This window comes from Anser brachyrhynchus (genome assembly GCF_964034855.1).
Source record: "Anser brachyrhynchus genome assembly, chromosome: 4".
In the NCBI taxonomy this organism is placed as follows: Eukaryota; Metazoa; Chordata; class Aves; order Anseriformes; family Anatidae; genus Anser; species Anser brachyrhynchus.
The window spans coordinates 39,266,844-39,284,626 of NC_137698.1; the positions used below are offsets into that span (position 1 = coordinate 39,266,844).

The window sequence follows — 17,783 nt, forward strand, 5'->3', positions numbered from 1 at the left end:
GTCTGTCACTCCAGAGGGAGCTAATATGTTCTGAAACTTGTGAGCTTTAAGGGGTAATGACAAGAAAGACAGTCTAGGAGGTCAGTTCCCCTGTGTGTCCCCTCAGGACAAGCTGCAGGCTAAACTCCATGTTCCTGTAAGTTTTTTTGACCGGAACTTGATGGAGGTATGAGGATGAGCAGTGATATAGAGGACTGGAATTAGTGGGTTTGTGTTTTAAGATGGTTGAATTTCACTATTTGGAAAGTAGGTATGCAGATGACCCCAGAAGTTCAGATGGCACCTGGTAATTTCTCTCTCTCTCTCTTTCTACTGTCTCTCTTTCTTACATTTCATGAGAAGGTTTCTGTCAGCAGTAATATTCCCGACATAACCAAACTGAACAAGTGATTCCTGTGTGGTCTTCAGCAGAATTGATGGATTCTGCTGGTCAGCTGGGGGCTAATTATTCTCTCCCATCCCTCACTGAAGCAAGGACTAAGTCCACTGACACAGTGCACCTGTATAGTTTTAAATAATTAAATGAGTAAATAGTCTCTGCTTTTGAATTGGCTAGGTAAAATGATCAGTAAACTGGGTTGATGGTTCATGGCTGGGGTTAAATCCACAGGAGGAGCTTATAAAGCTTCAGAGGACACCTGTTCACTCAGGTATTGTTTCTGTTCCAGAAAGAAGTAATGCTGCACTTCAGTGGCTTCCCCCCTTTACAGGCTATGTGGCAAGATGATGATGGTGAGAGAAGGTGAGTACTATTATGGCATGGATTTCACCAGTATTGTAAGTAGGAGGTACAGTGGGAAATCATTAAATTGTTTATTATGTTTGTTGTAATGTTCACTCTGTTAAGGAAGCGCTTTTGGGAAGAAGTTCTCAAGTTCCTGGATGGTCACCAGGGAAGATATCAATCTGAGGCTAGCCACTGTTCAGCAGAGAAAGTAAGTGCAGCCAAAAAGTCTTGTTCAACTATAGTTTAGAAACATAGTCGCTAGTGATGTCTTAGGGCTCAAATTTGTACCAAATTTGAGTGGGTTTTTAAAGTGAGTATTCTCAGTGATTTCAACTGCCTTAGGGTGTTGTATAACTTAGCATTTGTCTACCTCTATTAATTTGTCTGAGGTTGGGATGTGATTATGACCTTTGTTTCATCTAGTCAACTTCTTCTACAGTGTGTAGAGTTAAAGCTGATAATGGTGGTAGGCTTTGAGGTATTCAGAATAAAGAAGTGTCCTCTGCTCTGAGGGAAACATAAGTCCTGTCAATGAGATGACCAGAATGTTGACCTCTATGAGTTGCTTAGCTTCTTTAGATCAAATCTGGAGCACTGTTCTGGTTGTGCTTCATAGATACAGTCTGTATTAACATGGTATGATTGCTCTCCATTGTGGGACTATCCTGAAAGCTGCCGGAGATATTTCTCCCTGGCAAGTTTATCTCAATGATAATGTGTTGTATAAATGCATGTGCTATGAACATGTTGTGGCTTTTGAAGCTGAAGTGATAATTGGTCATTTTGAAGTTAGCGATAATTGGTCGAATAGCTATTTAGTTAGAAATCCCTACAGTATTTGTGAACATCGATGATTTTTAAACCTCGAACTCCACTTTCTGCCCAGATTTCCTGCGCCGTTCTTCTTGGTATTGATGGTGAACCTGTTCTAACTCTGCTTGTTGTCCTTTTGTTCTAACTTAGTAAAATGCATTGCAAAAAATACAGATATACTCCTGTGTTCTTTAGACACCTGCCACTGAGATCTGTTTCTTCATTCTTGTATTTCTTTATCTATCAAAACTAGCTGTAAAATGCTATTAAACCAGGGTCCTGATCAGAGGGAGAGTGTCAGGGAACACTTTACTTCAGTTACTTCCATGAGACAAATGTGCCACAAACTGAAGTAATTTATCTATGTTGCAGAGCAGAACTGGCAATTTCTTGCTGTAGACAGGAGTTGAATGAGCTGGGCAGTTGTGTTGTGCTAAAGGATCTCTTGGGAAAACTCATGCTTTGGTGTTGGCAATAAAAGTCATTGCAGTACATCTGCAATGATGATAGTACGTGCACCCTATTGGTGACATGAGACTCTTGTCCCAGTGTGTAGCGAACTGGTCCTGCAAGGCAAACCATTTAGGGTTCACCCATTAAGGATTCACTACTAAGTAGAATCAGTTGTGTGGAAGGTGGGAAGGGGTGTACTTTGCAAGCAGTTGGTAGGTAACGAAGACTGAAATGATTATCTGGCTTCTCAGGAAGCACAGATATTTAATTTCATGTGGTCAAGTTGTTGGAAGGGGTAGTAGATGGTGAAAGCTCACTGCTAAAGTTGTTATAAGGGATCTAGGAGACTAGTAGGAGTTAATATAGCACCAACAGATATCCAAAAAGCTTTATAGTAAGAGAAACGTTTTTGCTGTGCAAGGCCGGAAAAAGCCAATGGGGCTAGGACTGATAATCTAGAATTTCTTTTGCCTTGGCTTCTACAGTATTTATTGTTATCTCTGTTGTCTTTTAGGCAAAACTTGGGCCATGTGTGAGGCATACAGTTTTAGTCAGTGTTTTTTTTTTCCTCCTGGTATTAACACAGGGAAAACTATTTGTGATGAAAAGTTTTCACTTGTATAACACTTTTATAAGAAGAGAGTCTTTAAAATGTGGCTATGGTATCCAAACTGTAGATGCATTTATCCTGACAGATTACTGCAACTAAAAGTATAGGTGACACTATGTCAGATATCTTTTCAGCCAAAGGTATGTTTACATTAAAAATAAACTTGATTGGATTTTTTTGATTGGAATGATTTTTTTCTTCCTGGGGAAGATGAGTTAAACTGTACTCTACAGTAAACTGTACTCTTTGGTGCCCAAATAGGGTGCATGTTAAGAGAGACCTAGTATGAGGTCCTCCTCATCCAAGCTGTATCATTTATTGCAGTGTTTTTTCATAATGCTAGCTGTGGCCTTGGAGCAAGACTGTTGCATCGTGGAGGCTTGTGTAATAGAAAATGCTTTGTGGGAGATGTGGTGTAAGCAAAGAGCCTGGCTCACTTCAAAGAGCAGGGCTTCCAAACCACTGCTCCTGTGAGGCTGTGCTGCATCAGAGAAATGTGGAAAGTACTGATGTGAAGTCTTCTGTGGCAAGTCACACTGAAGAGACGTGTTTTGACAGTGAAAAATGAAGATGCCTGTTTAGACTGAAATAAAGAAAACATTTTCTCTAATTTCAGGATTTTAAAGTTATTTTGTATTCTTGTAAAAACAAAAGCAAACAAAAAGCTGCTGAAGTGCTCAGCTTTTCCCTCTATGCAATTAGACCGAGTGTTGCTTTACTGTCAGAAGTGTTCCTTTAAGTTCATTGAAATACAGTGACTGGATCATTCTTCTCAGTGCTTCAGTAGGATAGCCAGGTATCTATCTCAAACTTATTTCAACAATAGTCTAAACACATAGCGTAGAATGTTATTTATAAACATGGTTTTGATACTAGAATTTTGTTGATAACCCTTTTTAATGGATTTTGAGGATCTGTGAGGAAAACAAATTTTATTTACACATTTCTGACATTTGAACCTGAAGTATTTTTGTAAACGTTTTGATTTATCTTAAGCAACCAAGAGAGAACTACTTGATCATGAAAGGATAAGGGTATACTAGCTTGACTCCTACTATCAGCACAAATATCAGTGCTATCTGCCAAATATGCAAAAAAAAAAAAAACAAACCTATTAACCACTATGTTTTGTGAATAATTCATACAGGAGGCAGCTGCTTTCAATTGTTGTTCAGTGAATGTTTCCACAAGAAAAATGATGAAGGCTGCTACTAATAGATGAAGGAAAAGAATGAGTCTAGATTAAGAGTGTCCTGAGTATCCTAGAGATACTTCTCTGTTTGAGACATGAAAGCACTACCTTCTTGACAATTTTATTGCTGGCTTCCTGATTAGAACTGGCAGGTGGCAGCACCTAACTGATGAAGTTTTTTGACTTTCCACTCTTTTTTTAGGGAGGTACTGGGGGGATTTAAATGACTCTAGAATTTAACCCCAGGCATAACTAGTTGGCTATATGAAGCTTGACTTTTTAAATAAAATTAACCTTAGGTCTGTGTGGATTTCTTCTCTTTTCTATTTAATCAGTTATTAAAAGATGTAAATTCTTGCTTGAATGAATTCTACCTCAGGCTTACAAATTAAGGGACTGAAAATGAACAGATGAATGAGAACTGGCATGACAAATGGTATTTCTGTTAACTTTTTACATTCCAGTTAACTTATCAAATGCAGGATAAAAAATTACAGGGTACTGTACTGATGGAACTGCAGAATGAAAACTGATTGGAAAAAAGTAAGGACAAACAAGTATGTTGGATATATTAATAACAATATTAAAAAGTGCTTTGAGGTCAAATACTACTTTAACTGTCAGCTCAGTAGGACATCGTTTTTAGATACTGCTGAAGTTACAAAAAAAAAAGGCAAGGCATGTAATGTTCTAGGATGTTGAGACTTTAACTTTACAGGTAATTATTATGATCAGGCTAATGATGGAGAAGTTAAGTATAAGACTTCTCCAGGAAATTGCACTGTTGTGGTATCAGGGTACGGAGCTGTGAAGGGGAACTAAGCTGTCTTATGGCTCTGCAAGGCATCCTTTCCAGCTGGAAAGATTTGGAATTACTTGAAAGAATGTGTGTTCTCTCAGGTTATTGTGCCTGAAAGATTCAGGAAGCTGTAAAGCACTGTGGGGGAGCCTCTGAGTGTTCTCTCTTCTGGTTCCTGTACAACCAGGTGGTGCTGGCTGGGAGATGCCTGGAGTGATAGGATGGATCTGTTGGTTTGGAACATATGAGTTGGGCTGTTCCTGAAGATTGAAGCCAGCTTCTCTGGCAAGCCGGTGTTTCTGCACTACCTGGGTGCTGTTCCTTCTGATTCCTGTTATTGTGACTGTGACTGCTTTGCTGTGGGCTCTTTGCTCCTTAGTGTTCGAAGCGGTACAGGCAAAGGACTTACTCCTGAAATACTGTTCTAGTCCTACAAAACCAAGGAAATGCTATGAGTAACTATCTTCCCAGTCTTCTCCCTCACAGCCTTGAGGTCACTTATTCTTCATGTGTACACCCAGTTTTTCTGGGGAATAAAGTGCCCATAGTCTTCTAGAGTAAAGAAGCATCTGTCCTGAAGAGATCTGTGTATGTGTCATGTCATCTGTCTGCTTTCTCAAGGATGAGCTTGAACTGTTGATGGCAAACTTTTGTTGCTGATGTTGTATCTGCTTTTTGGTTTGAGAGGTCTAGTTACAATGACTATGCATTTAAACTTTATACAAAAAACACATTTACTTAATAGAGCTCATTGTTGCTAAAACCACTTTTTTGTTTAAACACGAGGTATTCTTTCTCCTTTGCATTTGACTTATACAGAAGTATCCTCCCAAATTTACTATATTTCTTTTACAACCCTGTAGGTGAAAATTTTTAAATGACTATATTTCTCATTAATTGTGAAATAGCCTTAAAAATCAAAGGGCAAAGCACCTGTAAAAAAAACTTCTTAATTTTAAAACAAAATGTTGGTGCTTTTTGTTAGATCTTATTCTTATCTGTCGTTATCAGCTTGTCACTGTTATTTAAAAGGTGTACCACATGACGTTCTTATAATGATCATTTAAAAACAAACTTTCAATTCATTGATGGCTTAATCATCACCATAGAGTTTCTATTCTTTGTAAGTATTTTCAAAGCTGCCCAAAGGTAAGATTTGTAGAATTAATTTCCCTTCTCTTAACTTGGATGTGATTGTGGTGATGGGGTGTGTGTTAGGACAGAAGTAGGTAGTAGCAGCTAAAAATAGTGCACCCACACCATGAATAGTAAACTACGTCAGGTTGGTCTTGGAAAAGTTGTTAGCTCCTCCCACTGAGATCACTCTCAATGATATCTCATCAAATGGTTATATGCAAATTACTTGGTGGTTACTAATGCAGGAGTATTTTGTAGATGTGCAGAATTTCAGTATTTTTTAAGGATGTCAGCTGCAAGTAAGTCTTCTGATGCCTTAATTAGGAGTGCTTGAAGCTTGATTTGTGTACTCCTGCAGAATTTTACATGTGCCTCAGCTTATGTCTGCAGCAGTGTGACAAGACTAGTTTATTAAGTGATAAAATAGGATAGGCTATATTTTGAGATTTTTCTTCTTTGAGACTGAGAATGAATCACATCCTTTCTGTTGAAGTCTTAGTTGTGATCATCAGATTAGGGACCTTAATTTGTTGCATGGAATAGTTTTGTCACTTTTCACTACTTTTAATAACTATTTAAATAACATTGCACTCTGTTATTGTGGTTACTCTTCTTTGTAATGAAGAATCATTAAAGTTTAATTGTACGTTTTATGGACTACCTGAGAGAAGAAACAGCAATAGTGTATTTTTAAAAGTATGCAAATTCTTTATTGATGTAATTAAGAGAAGAGCTGTGGAAAGGTTATTCTAAATAATGGCTGCAGAATGCTATGAACTTAGATTTGGAGAGAGGAATGACAGGGATTAAATACAGAGGCTGGTGTCCTTGCATACAAGACTACTTGGGCTTCACAAAGTGAGAACAAACTAATCTCAACAAATGAGGGGCGCTATTGGAGGAATATTTGAAAGTGGAGTTGATGTAATAGTTTCTCTCATGGGTCTCTGGGGGGTGGGTAGCATGCTGGAATGTAGAAAGCAATAGAGGGGAGAGTGTTTCACCACTCTGGGAAGAGGAAATTAAAGCCTCCATGTGAGATTTCTGCAGAAATGAAGTAATGGCAGAGGTTTGTACAGGTGATGTTATGACATAGGTAGTTCATGGTGTTTCTAAATGAAAAATGAGTCCTTTCATTTTAGGCGGAGCAGATGTTTTAATGCTTTTCATAAGATGTGTAGAAAGTCCAGTACTGTGTAATAACTTCTTCCTGCTCTGAGAGTTGTAGGAGTATGGCAAGTGATTTCTTTCCTGATCATATTTGGGTATTGATGACTTGGATACAAAACATTTACTTTCTGGCTGATGGTATATGTTCATTACTCTATTTGCAATATTTTGATGTTAATGTTACAAGTATAGTAATGAACTGTATATAAAAAGCTTAAACATTCTGAAAATCTGGTTATGAAAACTTTCTTCCTAAATTTGGAGAATAGGTTCTTTCCCAGACAAGGAACAAAAACCTTTTGTAACATTTTTTATTTAAAGTTATCACTTTCTCAGACACTTTTCTACCTGCTGTTAGCTGGCCTAATACATTCTTATGGTCAAAAGACTAATTTTTACCTCCTTATGTATGTTATTGTATCATCTCTTAATTTTTTAAAATGTGTTTGGACAAGACCAAGGAAAAAGTGAGTCCCAGGAAGAGAAACAATTACAAAATAAGGGAACAGGTCTTTGTTACCAGCTTACAAGCAGTTAAAATGATGTTTTTCCACTGTGGAACAATTAATGACTAAGACTGCAGGAAATATTTAACTGAGTATTGATTTAAAACCAACCTGTTGCTTACTTAAGTACTTGCAGTCTGTTGAATGGACCTTATCTTGAGTTTAGTAGAGGCTTTCAGACAACAGTGTTAATTAATCTGTATATGGCCTTTGCTTTTTTTAAACCTCTGGGGAGGGGATCAAGATAGGGATCTTTTGGTGGATCAAAACTAGTAATATTTGGGAGATGTTAGAATAGTAGCTATGAATTTCAATGATGAATTACCTATAATTATATGACAACATCATTTTACCTTAAAAGCAATAGGCTGGCATCTGCATTACTTTCAAATGCCAGTTGAAGGTCCTTTGTAGTATTTAAATGTTAAGCTGTAATCTGGATGTTCTTGAGTATGTGCTTGGCATCTGCATGAATCAGGACATTACCTAGGGACAGGGAGTGACAACAGTATTGAGGTATGTGGCTGTACTTAAGTCCTGTTTTTCTCAGCTCCTGTTTTAGGGCTTTTTCATATGGATGTGATAGCCATTATTGTAGTACAAACAGCAGAACGAGAGGCCAGTGACATGTTCTATAGCAACATCTTTGTTTTTTGAATCAAGAGGAAAAACGAGTCTCTGACTATTTTTGTATATATGCTGCTTCTCAGACCTGTAGGTGATGAAACTGCATACAGGTGGTAGAGCTTAAAGCAGTGCTGTCAAATAATGTTTTAAAAACTCTGCTTGCTACTGTGAGAGGAAGAAATGAGTCACCCTGATGTGATTAGCAGGGATGCATAGACAGATCAGGGAGTGAGCAGTGTTTTCTGTTTTCCTGTCTTTTACTAAACCTTGACTTCCTTGCCTCAAATATGAAGTGTAGGGGAAAGGGATTCTGAAATGGGAGTCCCAGCAGACTGCAGATGTTTCCCATGTGTCCAGTCCAAGGGAAGAATCTTACTGAGAAAGAAAGATTTCTGTTCACTTCTTGTGCACAGACTGCCATCGTGACAAATGCCTTTTTTCTTTTCCAGGGGAGAGAAGGAATGGGTTCCCCCCCACACACTTTTTTTCTTGTGTAGTGTGGTTGTCTCCTTCCATTTTTCATTGACTTCTTTCAAAGCATCTGAATCTTTTTTTGCACATCCTTATCTCATGCAGCCTAGTGTCTACGTTCAGCTGGTAAATCAAATAGTTTGTCATAAACATTGAAGTTCTGATGACAAACGTTAATTCTAGTTTACACAAATCTAAAAAATATTTTGAATGTAAAATTTTAATTTTGGGAAAATGTCAGTGATGTTTGTCAAACAGATTTGTAGACTTCCTGTATATCTCTTTCTTCTTAGGGTCCAGCTACATTTTAATGTTCATTGCATCTTTCATTTTGCTTCTATTTTTCATCCTCACCAGTAACAATATCAACTTGGATGAAATTGTAAAGCTAGCTAATGCTAGATTTCTACCGTGTGCAGTAAATGGGCTTAGAAGGCATTGCATACCCTAAGCTACAGAAAGTTGGATTGCAATTCATACCTTCTATAGCAATAAAATTGCTAATCACATAATAATGCTTACTTTGAAATTCATATATTGTATGCATCTGACTGATACGGGCCTAACCAGATATCTAATGATATTTACCCTTCTGCTTTCATGATTCCCAACATAGATGTGAAACTCAGAGGTCTGAAGTGCAGAAATAACTCAGCTTAGTGTCAAAGTTGTATACCTCCATATCCTGTTCCCCTGAACACTTTACAAAGAAAGGGGGGAAAAAAGACCCATGTGAGTTTCTGTAATGAGTTGTCACAGAACCAAGGGAGAAACAGTGAAATTCTGGCTTCTGCTGTACCCATTTTAATCTTTCTTGTTAATAAGATGAATAGTACAATGACTCTTCCTGTTGTAATTCAACAGACATCTAATCATCTAATAAGATGAGTGCTGCTTATTAAGATGAATTAATATTAGACCAGTCGTGTCTAAATTGGGAAGTCAAGACTGAAAAACTGCAAATTATCTTTCAGAGGAAAAGCAGTTTAGCAAAAGGAAAAAAAGGACTTTTCATCATATTCCATCTTTTCTTCCAAGTACACTTATTAAAAGTTCTTTTGTCCTCAACAGCCCCATGAAACTAACTTGACCTAGACAGAATTGGCTTACAAAGTCAGCTACATACTTGTGTGCAATGACTTCCTGGACCACCTGCCAGGCTTGGTATTCCTATGCTGAGGAGGGCTGTATAACAACCTAACTAGAAGAACAGGCTGAACATAGCTGTTTTGTGATCCTAAATGTTCTTTAATTCAGTAAGCCTTTTACAGATGCAGCTTAAGGGTAGAAATGTTTTTTTTTTTTTTTTGCTTTAGAGTATCCCTTTGATTTAGTGGACAATATGTAGTGTATCTTGCTTGCACAGGTTTATATAATGCTTGGGCTTTGATTCTGAAAAAAAGATGATGCTGATGCCTACCTACTCTCTAAGACTACCTTGGTTACAAATGCAAGAAAGATAGCATATTTTATATTCATCCACAAAGATAGTACCTGTGCTTCTACCCATGCATCCATTTGTTTTCTGCCTAACTTGTGGAAATGGATATGCTGTCACATACTGAGTGATGGGGAAGGAAAAAGCCCATTAGGAGAACATGTCTGATGCCTTAAGGTCATCAGGGATTATCTTGCAAATTAGTATGGGACCAACAGTGATGTGATGTTCCAAAAATGGCAGTTCATAATTTATGCTGGATGAACAAGTATGACAACAAGCTTCAATAATGCAAAGGTCACTTTGCTTTTAAAATGGCAACTTACTATGAGATTCTTCTCCATCCACATGCCCCTGACATGCACAACTACAAATATATCTGCACATAAACACAAAATTTGTTTCCCACTGCAATACAGGACTCAGCAGGAAGTTAACCAAAAACTTTCTTGAAAATACACATAGGATGAAGGACTTTTATCCTTAATGCACTTTGTCTGTAGCAGGGCAGGATAGATTTTTGATTAGTCATGAAGCAAAAAGTCTATCCACACTGCTACCAGTGACCCTTTATGAAAGAAAAGGAGCCAGTTATAGGTTGTGTTAGTAATGGAGAACAAAGTAAGAAAATGTGCAGTTCAGGGCTGCCCACATGTAAATGAACATTTTAAGGCACAAGTTGCTGAAGTGTTTTATGCATCGATGAAGGATTGACTTTAAGAACTGTTGGTTCTGGGAAGCATTGGAATCTATTTCCCTTCAGGTAGATTTCACTTTAAACAAGAACTACATCACATCTTTGCGCCCGAGGCTAGAAGTTTCATAGAAGCCTTACTGGAAGTGCTTGACCATGGACTGAATGGCAGCGATGCCCTAAGCCCTGCTTCTCTGGTCATTGCTGCCTTCTCTAGGCCAGCTGTCATGCTGGGGTAGAAGGGCTTGTGCTTTCAGTTGGTGGATGATATTGGTATAAAACCCATCCTGCCCTTTCAATGTAGAACTGGAAAAGTGAGTGGTGGGGAAAACACTAAGTTATGGTCAAAAGATACCCACATCAATCAGAAACTCCTGGAATTTAAAAGCAAGTTTAGAAGATAGATATTCAAAAACCTGTAGGAGGGCTAGGTGTACAGGACAATACAAGGCTCGTTACTCTGTGCATGCCAGTTTCCTGATATCTAATGCATCAGATTTAAAAATAACTTCATAATGCAGTATAAAAAGACTTTGCTGGATTGTTCATAAAATGCAGTGAAAGAAAACTATATATGTGGTTATTGAGCTATAATATGCTAACCACCTTCCAAGTAATAAAAACATGCAACTCATGTTTGCTTTGATTCCAGAGCAAGTTATCTGCTATAACTTTATAGGTGCAATTTGGCTGCTAAAGAGTTGTATAAGGAACAGATTGTTAAATGCCTTTTAAAAGATGTTAATGCTTAGCAAGCTGCTTTGAGTGCGATTTCTCTGATCTGCTGAGAGAGTAGTACAAATTGGCCTTGGTGATTCTCTAAATCATTTAATTATTGTGTTAGACTAACTCTCAGTGCAGGGGTGAGGAAACCTCGCATCTTGGTTTTAGTCTGTTTTTCAGCCCTTTTGTTGGCATATGAGTGCAGCTAATTTTTATTGTAGGCCTGTAACTAGAGCTGGGTTTGCTTTTGGGGGTTGGGGTGATTTGATTTTGATCAGGTTTGTATTCTTGTAATTTTTATATAATATACTTCTCTAACTGTCAGGAGATAGAACCAATGTTTCTGTGTGGGTTCACTGTCCTTGTGGGAGTCCTCAGGAACACCACTAATGTCCTTTAATGCCCTCAGCTGTTTCATGTCAGGAAAAAATTGCAGCTTTCCCTCCAAGTTTGTTCTGCGATCTGTCAGATTTCACAAGCTATTATATAATCTTGGCTCTTCTAGATCTATGGTTGAACAGGTAACTTCCAAAGGCAGTGTTAGAGGAACAAATATTGCTAGGTTCTTTGGAAGCTCCTGATTTACACTACGGAACAAGTTTCAGTCATAGGGAGTTTTTTGCTCAGGTGGGTACACAATGGTAGGCAAAAATATTATTGATTTAAATAATTATTGGTAGTCTTTTGGCTTTAGAGGATTATGTAACTCTAAAACTCTGAAGGCTGGGCTGCTTACATCTGGGGGCAAGCGTTCCACAACCAAGGGTCTCCTCTTAACTTTGTATTGCTGTGTGGTGCAAAAGCAGTTGCAGTGTTCATGAAGAAGCATATGCTAAATGCATTTTTCCAGTGCTTTGTGGTAACAGATGCTATTAGAAGTGCAGTATTTCAGAACCTATTAGGATTTTCTCCCCTCTAGTATCAGGAGAGAAATAGAATAATAAAATATCCTAGTTCTGAATTTGTCAATATTTTTTTCCTCTGAATAGTAGCTTTTTGAGCATTATGGTGTCTGCATGGCTGAAAGCTCATGTAAAGACGTAAGCTTTCATCTGAAGTCAGAGGCTATGGGTCCAGTTCATCAAAATTGTGTCCTGCCTCAGAGGCTTCATTAGGATTTAGATGCCTTTGAAGAGCTGAAGTTGGTCCCTTTGAAAGACTTGTCTCATTTCCACATTTATATTTTAAAGACCAAACTCATTATGGTGTTGTCATTGGTATCAACAGTAGAATGAGTAAATGCCCACAGCTCCTGTGATTGCTTGGATTCAGCAAAGGAACCCTTCCTTGCCCTTGTACTCTAACCCATAGAGTGTGTATAGAGGTGTGCTGTAAGTGCTGATCACTCCTGTGGAAAGGTTGGAGGGGGCAGACAGCCTGGCCTAACATACTGCTTTACGGGATCCCTGGTAGATCTGGGATGCTCTGCAGCCCTCCATTCAGAGCTAAGGTCTAAAGCTTATAATATGCTCAGCTGCTGACTGAGCCCTTTAGTCTGCATCTCATTTTGTTCAGAGTGAAAGAGATCAAAGGGAAGAGAATGGAAGTGAGGTAGAAAAGTCAGAGTGGCTTGGTGAAAGGATCCATCCACAAATTACTCCAGTACCTCAGAATTAAGATAAGCTATCATTATTGTATCCTTTCTGGGGTTTGCTTTGTTAGATGCTTTGTGCCATGGCTTGTTATCTTGTGTCAACATCACTTACTGTCATTTTGGTGAGTAGTCAGTGTGGAAGCAAAAATTACACTGCAAGCTGTTAGATTAAAAACAACGTGAAATTTTCTGTATTTTATGACTGCAGTGAACTCAGTTGCTTTTTCTCCCACATCCCCCTCCCCCCCTTCTTTTTTTCTCACAATCAAAGCTCTGAAAATTAGGATGAACACAGTTGTAATAAAAGAAATATAATATTCTGAAGAAAGCCTCAGGGAGATTTTCTCATGCAATTCTATGAAGCTATTGTACACAGCTTGAAATTTTAGAAAAATGTCATGTTATCATTTCACAGTAAAATGATGAAAAGCAGGTGACAAACACTTTGGTCTTTTTTCTATAACCTCCAATGTACTAGAAGGAAAAGTTTTGGAAAGTAATGTTTATTTCTATTCTGCAACAGTAAGATCTGCATTGTCCATCTGCATGTATGCTCTTAACACGCTGCCTTCTGACATCAGTGGTCCTCTCTGTGCTATGTGTACTATTACAAAAGCAGGATGGTTAGGTAAGAGATTAGGAAAGCCCAGTCTTCAAGGTCAGGTTGGATGGTAATTTCTTTACCACATCAGAATTGTAGGTTACATTATGGGTGAAGTTTACAGAAGTCAGAGGTGTTATAGTCCTTTTAAGAGTCTCCATTTTCCTAGTATCTTTCCTGGCCTTGAGTTTGGCTCCTGAGCATTAGTTACACAGGTCCATGGACTATAGGGCAGCACTGTAAACTACCTTGTGCAACTGTACTATAGGGGCTGCTGAAAGCATTCCAGCTTGCCTGAGTGTAACTTGTCTGAGTCTGTTCTCTTCCATTTCAGAGATTCATTTAGCTCTCAGAACTTGGTGATATTTCAGGAAAAGTATGTAATATTTCTTGCTTGCTCTCCTGAGCAAGGACAGGTTAAAGCCTCATTGCTGTAACTCAGATTCCCAAAATATTTAAGTGACCAAATCCAATTGACATAAATTGTATTAGGTGCTTGCTTATGCTTGGTGGGCTGTCAGTCTTCAGGCATCAATTCCCAGAGTCACAAGATAAGATCAGAATATCAGCCATTTCTGTCTTAAGTTTTCAGGCCCTATAAAAATAAACTATTTCTCACCTCTACAAGAAATATAAATGAAGTAAACCAACTTATTCTGAAGACTGCTTAATGCAATGCTCTCCCTCCCACTCAAGTTTCACCCAAGTTTAACTGGCATTATTGCAGTCACATGGAAGCTAGATGGGGGTATAAGGTAAACTTGAAAGAGCATGCCATTTAGAATATGTCAAAGACTTTGGCTTGGCTTAGTTTGGACGTGTTCCTGTGTATTATTAATACAGATATCTTTAATATGTCATCAGATCTGCAGATCTAAATCTTAATGCAAAATAGGAGAAATTGTATTTCAAATAGCTCACGACAGAAGCTTCAACACATAATACTTAATGAGGTGATGGACCATTTCTGTATTCTAGGCATGAATTATACTGGCAGATGTAACTACAGGAAGGTAAGTGAAGCCATCTTGTGTTTAGAGTAAAAGTTGTGCAAGTGGTGAAGGGCAAACTGCCTACAGCCTTCTTCCTCTGAAGCATCCTCTGTAGTTTGAACAGACATTAACTACTATTCACAAACTACCTGTGGGTATTTTGAAATATTTATTACTTTCTTCCTCTTTAAAGTTAAAAGCTGCATCTGTCTACCACAAAACAAGTCCTTTAAGAATAGATGTGGCTCACTACCTCTACAATAAAAGATGGTATTTAGTAGAGGAGATAGACGCTTGTGTCTGCAAGTAGCAATTAAATTGCTCATCCTCCTGTGCTGTGTGGGCAGTTCTTATTCCTTAATTTTTGCCCCCTCAAGTTGCTCACTCATAGATTTAACTGTGAGGCAGTGTAAAGAAACTATCTCTCTATTCTGAAAAAGCCTGGAACAAGCTCTTTCTTGAATGACATTTCAACATTAAAAAACCATTCAATTGGTATTTCATTGACTTGTATTTTTAAGCCCTGAATAATTCTCCACAGTAGCCAAGGACAGAAGAGAAATGTGTTATGACCACCATTTTCTCTTTGGGAAAGAAGGTAGAAATGGTCGATTAACTAGTGAATAGTTCTAAGGCTTCTTGAGAGAAGCAGTTTAATGACATCCTCTTTTTTTGGTGATGATGAAGTGAAACCTAATTATAGTTCACTTTTAAAAAGTAGTAATGCAAGCAGGTGGAGATTTACATTTGACCCACTCTTTTCAAAGGACCTGTTAAAATCCCTTCTGATTTGTTCTGGTAGGAGAGCACCTCAGCTCCAAGCTGGATAAAAGAATCTGATTTTTTTTATGACTTTTAACAGGTTTTTTTCTGATAACTTGTCTTAAAGTGGGAAGGGAAATGGGTAACTTAGTTCAGTTACTGATGAAACTGTGTTTGGGCTCTGTAAACTTAGATTAAATATAGGTTGTCTAATATCTGGTCATAGTAGACCAATCTCTGCTACTTAACACCTGCAGCTATTGCTGCAGTAGTTGAGTGCAACATCAACCTCTGTATATGTTAAGCATGACCCTTGAAACCCGAAGTGGCACAAGCTTCTCCAAAGGTCAGAAAAAGCTGAAACAGCAGTCTCTGCCACTAGCCCCAGGACCAGAATAAGTAGCATTAGTGGGGATGTGTTTTGCACCACTTGAAGTATGAAGGCATAAATTGTTCTGCTCTTTGTTCACCTGGAGTGTGCTGGGCTGCCTGAGGCACAGATGCTTTCTGCTACAGCCATGTGTTCAGACTCTTAATCCAGTCCAAAAAGCTTGCCCATAGTTTTTTCTTGGATTTGGGAGGCTTATTCGATCTCTGTTCTGTCAAGTTTTGGCTCTGGAAAAGATAAATGGAACTTCATTCCTTTTTCCTAAAAGTCTTGCTCTTCAAATCTTTGGTGTGAGTGGTGGAAATGTGGCCTGGGAGAAGTAGTCTCCATGGGTTTGTGGTTCTCTCCTCCCTTTCACTCACACTGCACAGCTGTTCTGAGATTAGAATGCTTTAGTTTTTTTTGTTTTCTAATGTCAAACAGTAAGATGGACACTTGTCCTCTGGCAACAGGAAAGTGTTGGATGATTTGACTTCAGAGCAGGGTGGCTTTTTTGCCCTTCAAATATCACCCTTCATATGATGTCACTCTTTTTAGTGTCGCTTGATGTTTGGGGCTGACCAATGCTATGAGCTGCTGAAGGCCAGAAACAAGTCTTCTCCTCCACACAAGCAGCTGAGGTCCTTCTCCTGCCTGGCCTTGTAAGTTGGAGTGCGGTGAGCAGCACTCTTCACAGTCTTCTCAGAAGTCCAGTACAGTCAGAAGAATGGGAAAGGTCTGGTTAAAAATGAAGAGTTCAAGTGCTGGTGGAGAGCAAAGAGCTTTGTGGAGCTGCTGAGAGGGCTTCCCCTGAATTTGCAAATTGGAGAGTCCTCATCAGTCTCTGGTGAGGAGAGTGCTGGGATCCCCACCCTGTCAGGCAGGAGAGATCTGCGCTGGAGCAACTGTCCTGAGCGATTTAGTATGACTCTTTTTTCCCAGTTTTTTGGTTGTTACTGAGCTGCATTGTTTAAATTTAATTGTAAGATTAAGGGTTGAGTGCAAAATGGAGCTGTTTAGCAAGGGATGCAACATGTGCTTTCCTTTTAATGTAAAATCACAGAATTCCAAGTTATCCATAAAATCAAATCCTGTGGAAAAGCAATTTTGGAGTGGGAAATTAATTTTAACATTGTGTTATTTCCACTGTAATAGAAGATTAACAAAAAATACCTTTGGGGGGGGGGGGAGATTGAGACACTTTTCCTGGAAATGTCAATATAGAGTTTTATGACATTGCTATAACACTTTGGTCTCGATTGCTTCAAAATAAAAATTTGGCAACATTCTACTTTGTAAGTCTCATGTGACACTGCTAGATTATGATTTTTTTGTCAGCTTTCTATATTATGTCTTTCCTCGTCAGTATCTGGAAAAAAAAGTCAGATTCATTAGAAGGTAAAATTTTGGGATACTTGCATACAAATAAAATCTTCAGTTAAGCTCTCTCTCTATAGAAAGCATTTAGATATTTCTCTGCTGTGAAGTTAGCAGACAATCTAATAGATTTGCTCTTCAATGTTTAAATAACATCTTCCTGAACATTAACACAACTGCACTACAGACTGCATGGTGTTCCCTGAGGAGTTATGGCGGTGACTGCATGTTTCTCCAAGTTAATCTATAAATATGAGAAAACCATACTAAGTTAAGAGAAGCTCATTTTCCTTGTGTATAGGCTATGACATCTCCAAGATTACTAGCCAAGTGCTTTGGATAGCAGATGGACTGAATCATGTACTTATGCGCTGAGGGTTTTGCAGTAGTTACATGCATCCTGTCTACTAGAATTGCTTACCCATGCACAGCTTCTGCTTACTTGGAACTGGTGCATTGTGACCAGATAAACCAGATTTTTTGAGTATCCAAGCCAGTTTGCTTAGCTGGTGAACAATTGACTTTTTAGAAGTATTATGCTATTAACCATAAGTTACAAAATAATAGTTTGTCAGCTCTTTTATAATGTTCTGCAAGTTCAAGCTGGTAATTAACTATGTAAATTCTAACAACCCAAGTCATACTGCTTCACCTCAAAGGCCCTCCATATGCAGAAAGATCATAGCAGTTTACAAAGGATTTAAGCATAGACTTGGGCCTTAATCTTGTC

At 38.4% G+C, this 17,783-nt stretch overlaps 1 long non-coding RNA gene across 1 annotated transcript; it reads left to right on the top strand.

Moving 5' to 3' along the window:
* The first annotated feature begins 590 nt into the window (after positions 1-590).
* Positions 591-16,967, top strand: LOC308194507. Its single transcript, XR_013950617.1, has 4 exons — positions 591-742; positions 848-935; positions 14,534-14,568; positions 16,235-16,967. It is a non-coding gene; the product is annotated as an uncharacterized lncRNA (long non-coding RNA).
* The last annotated feature ends 816 nt before the right edge of the window (positions 16,968-17,783 follow it).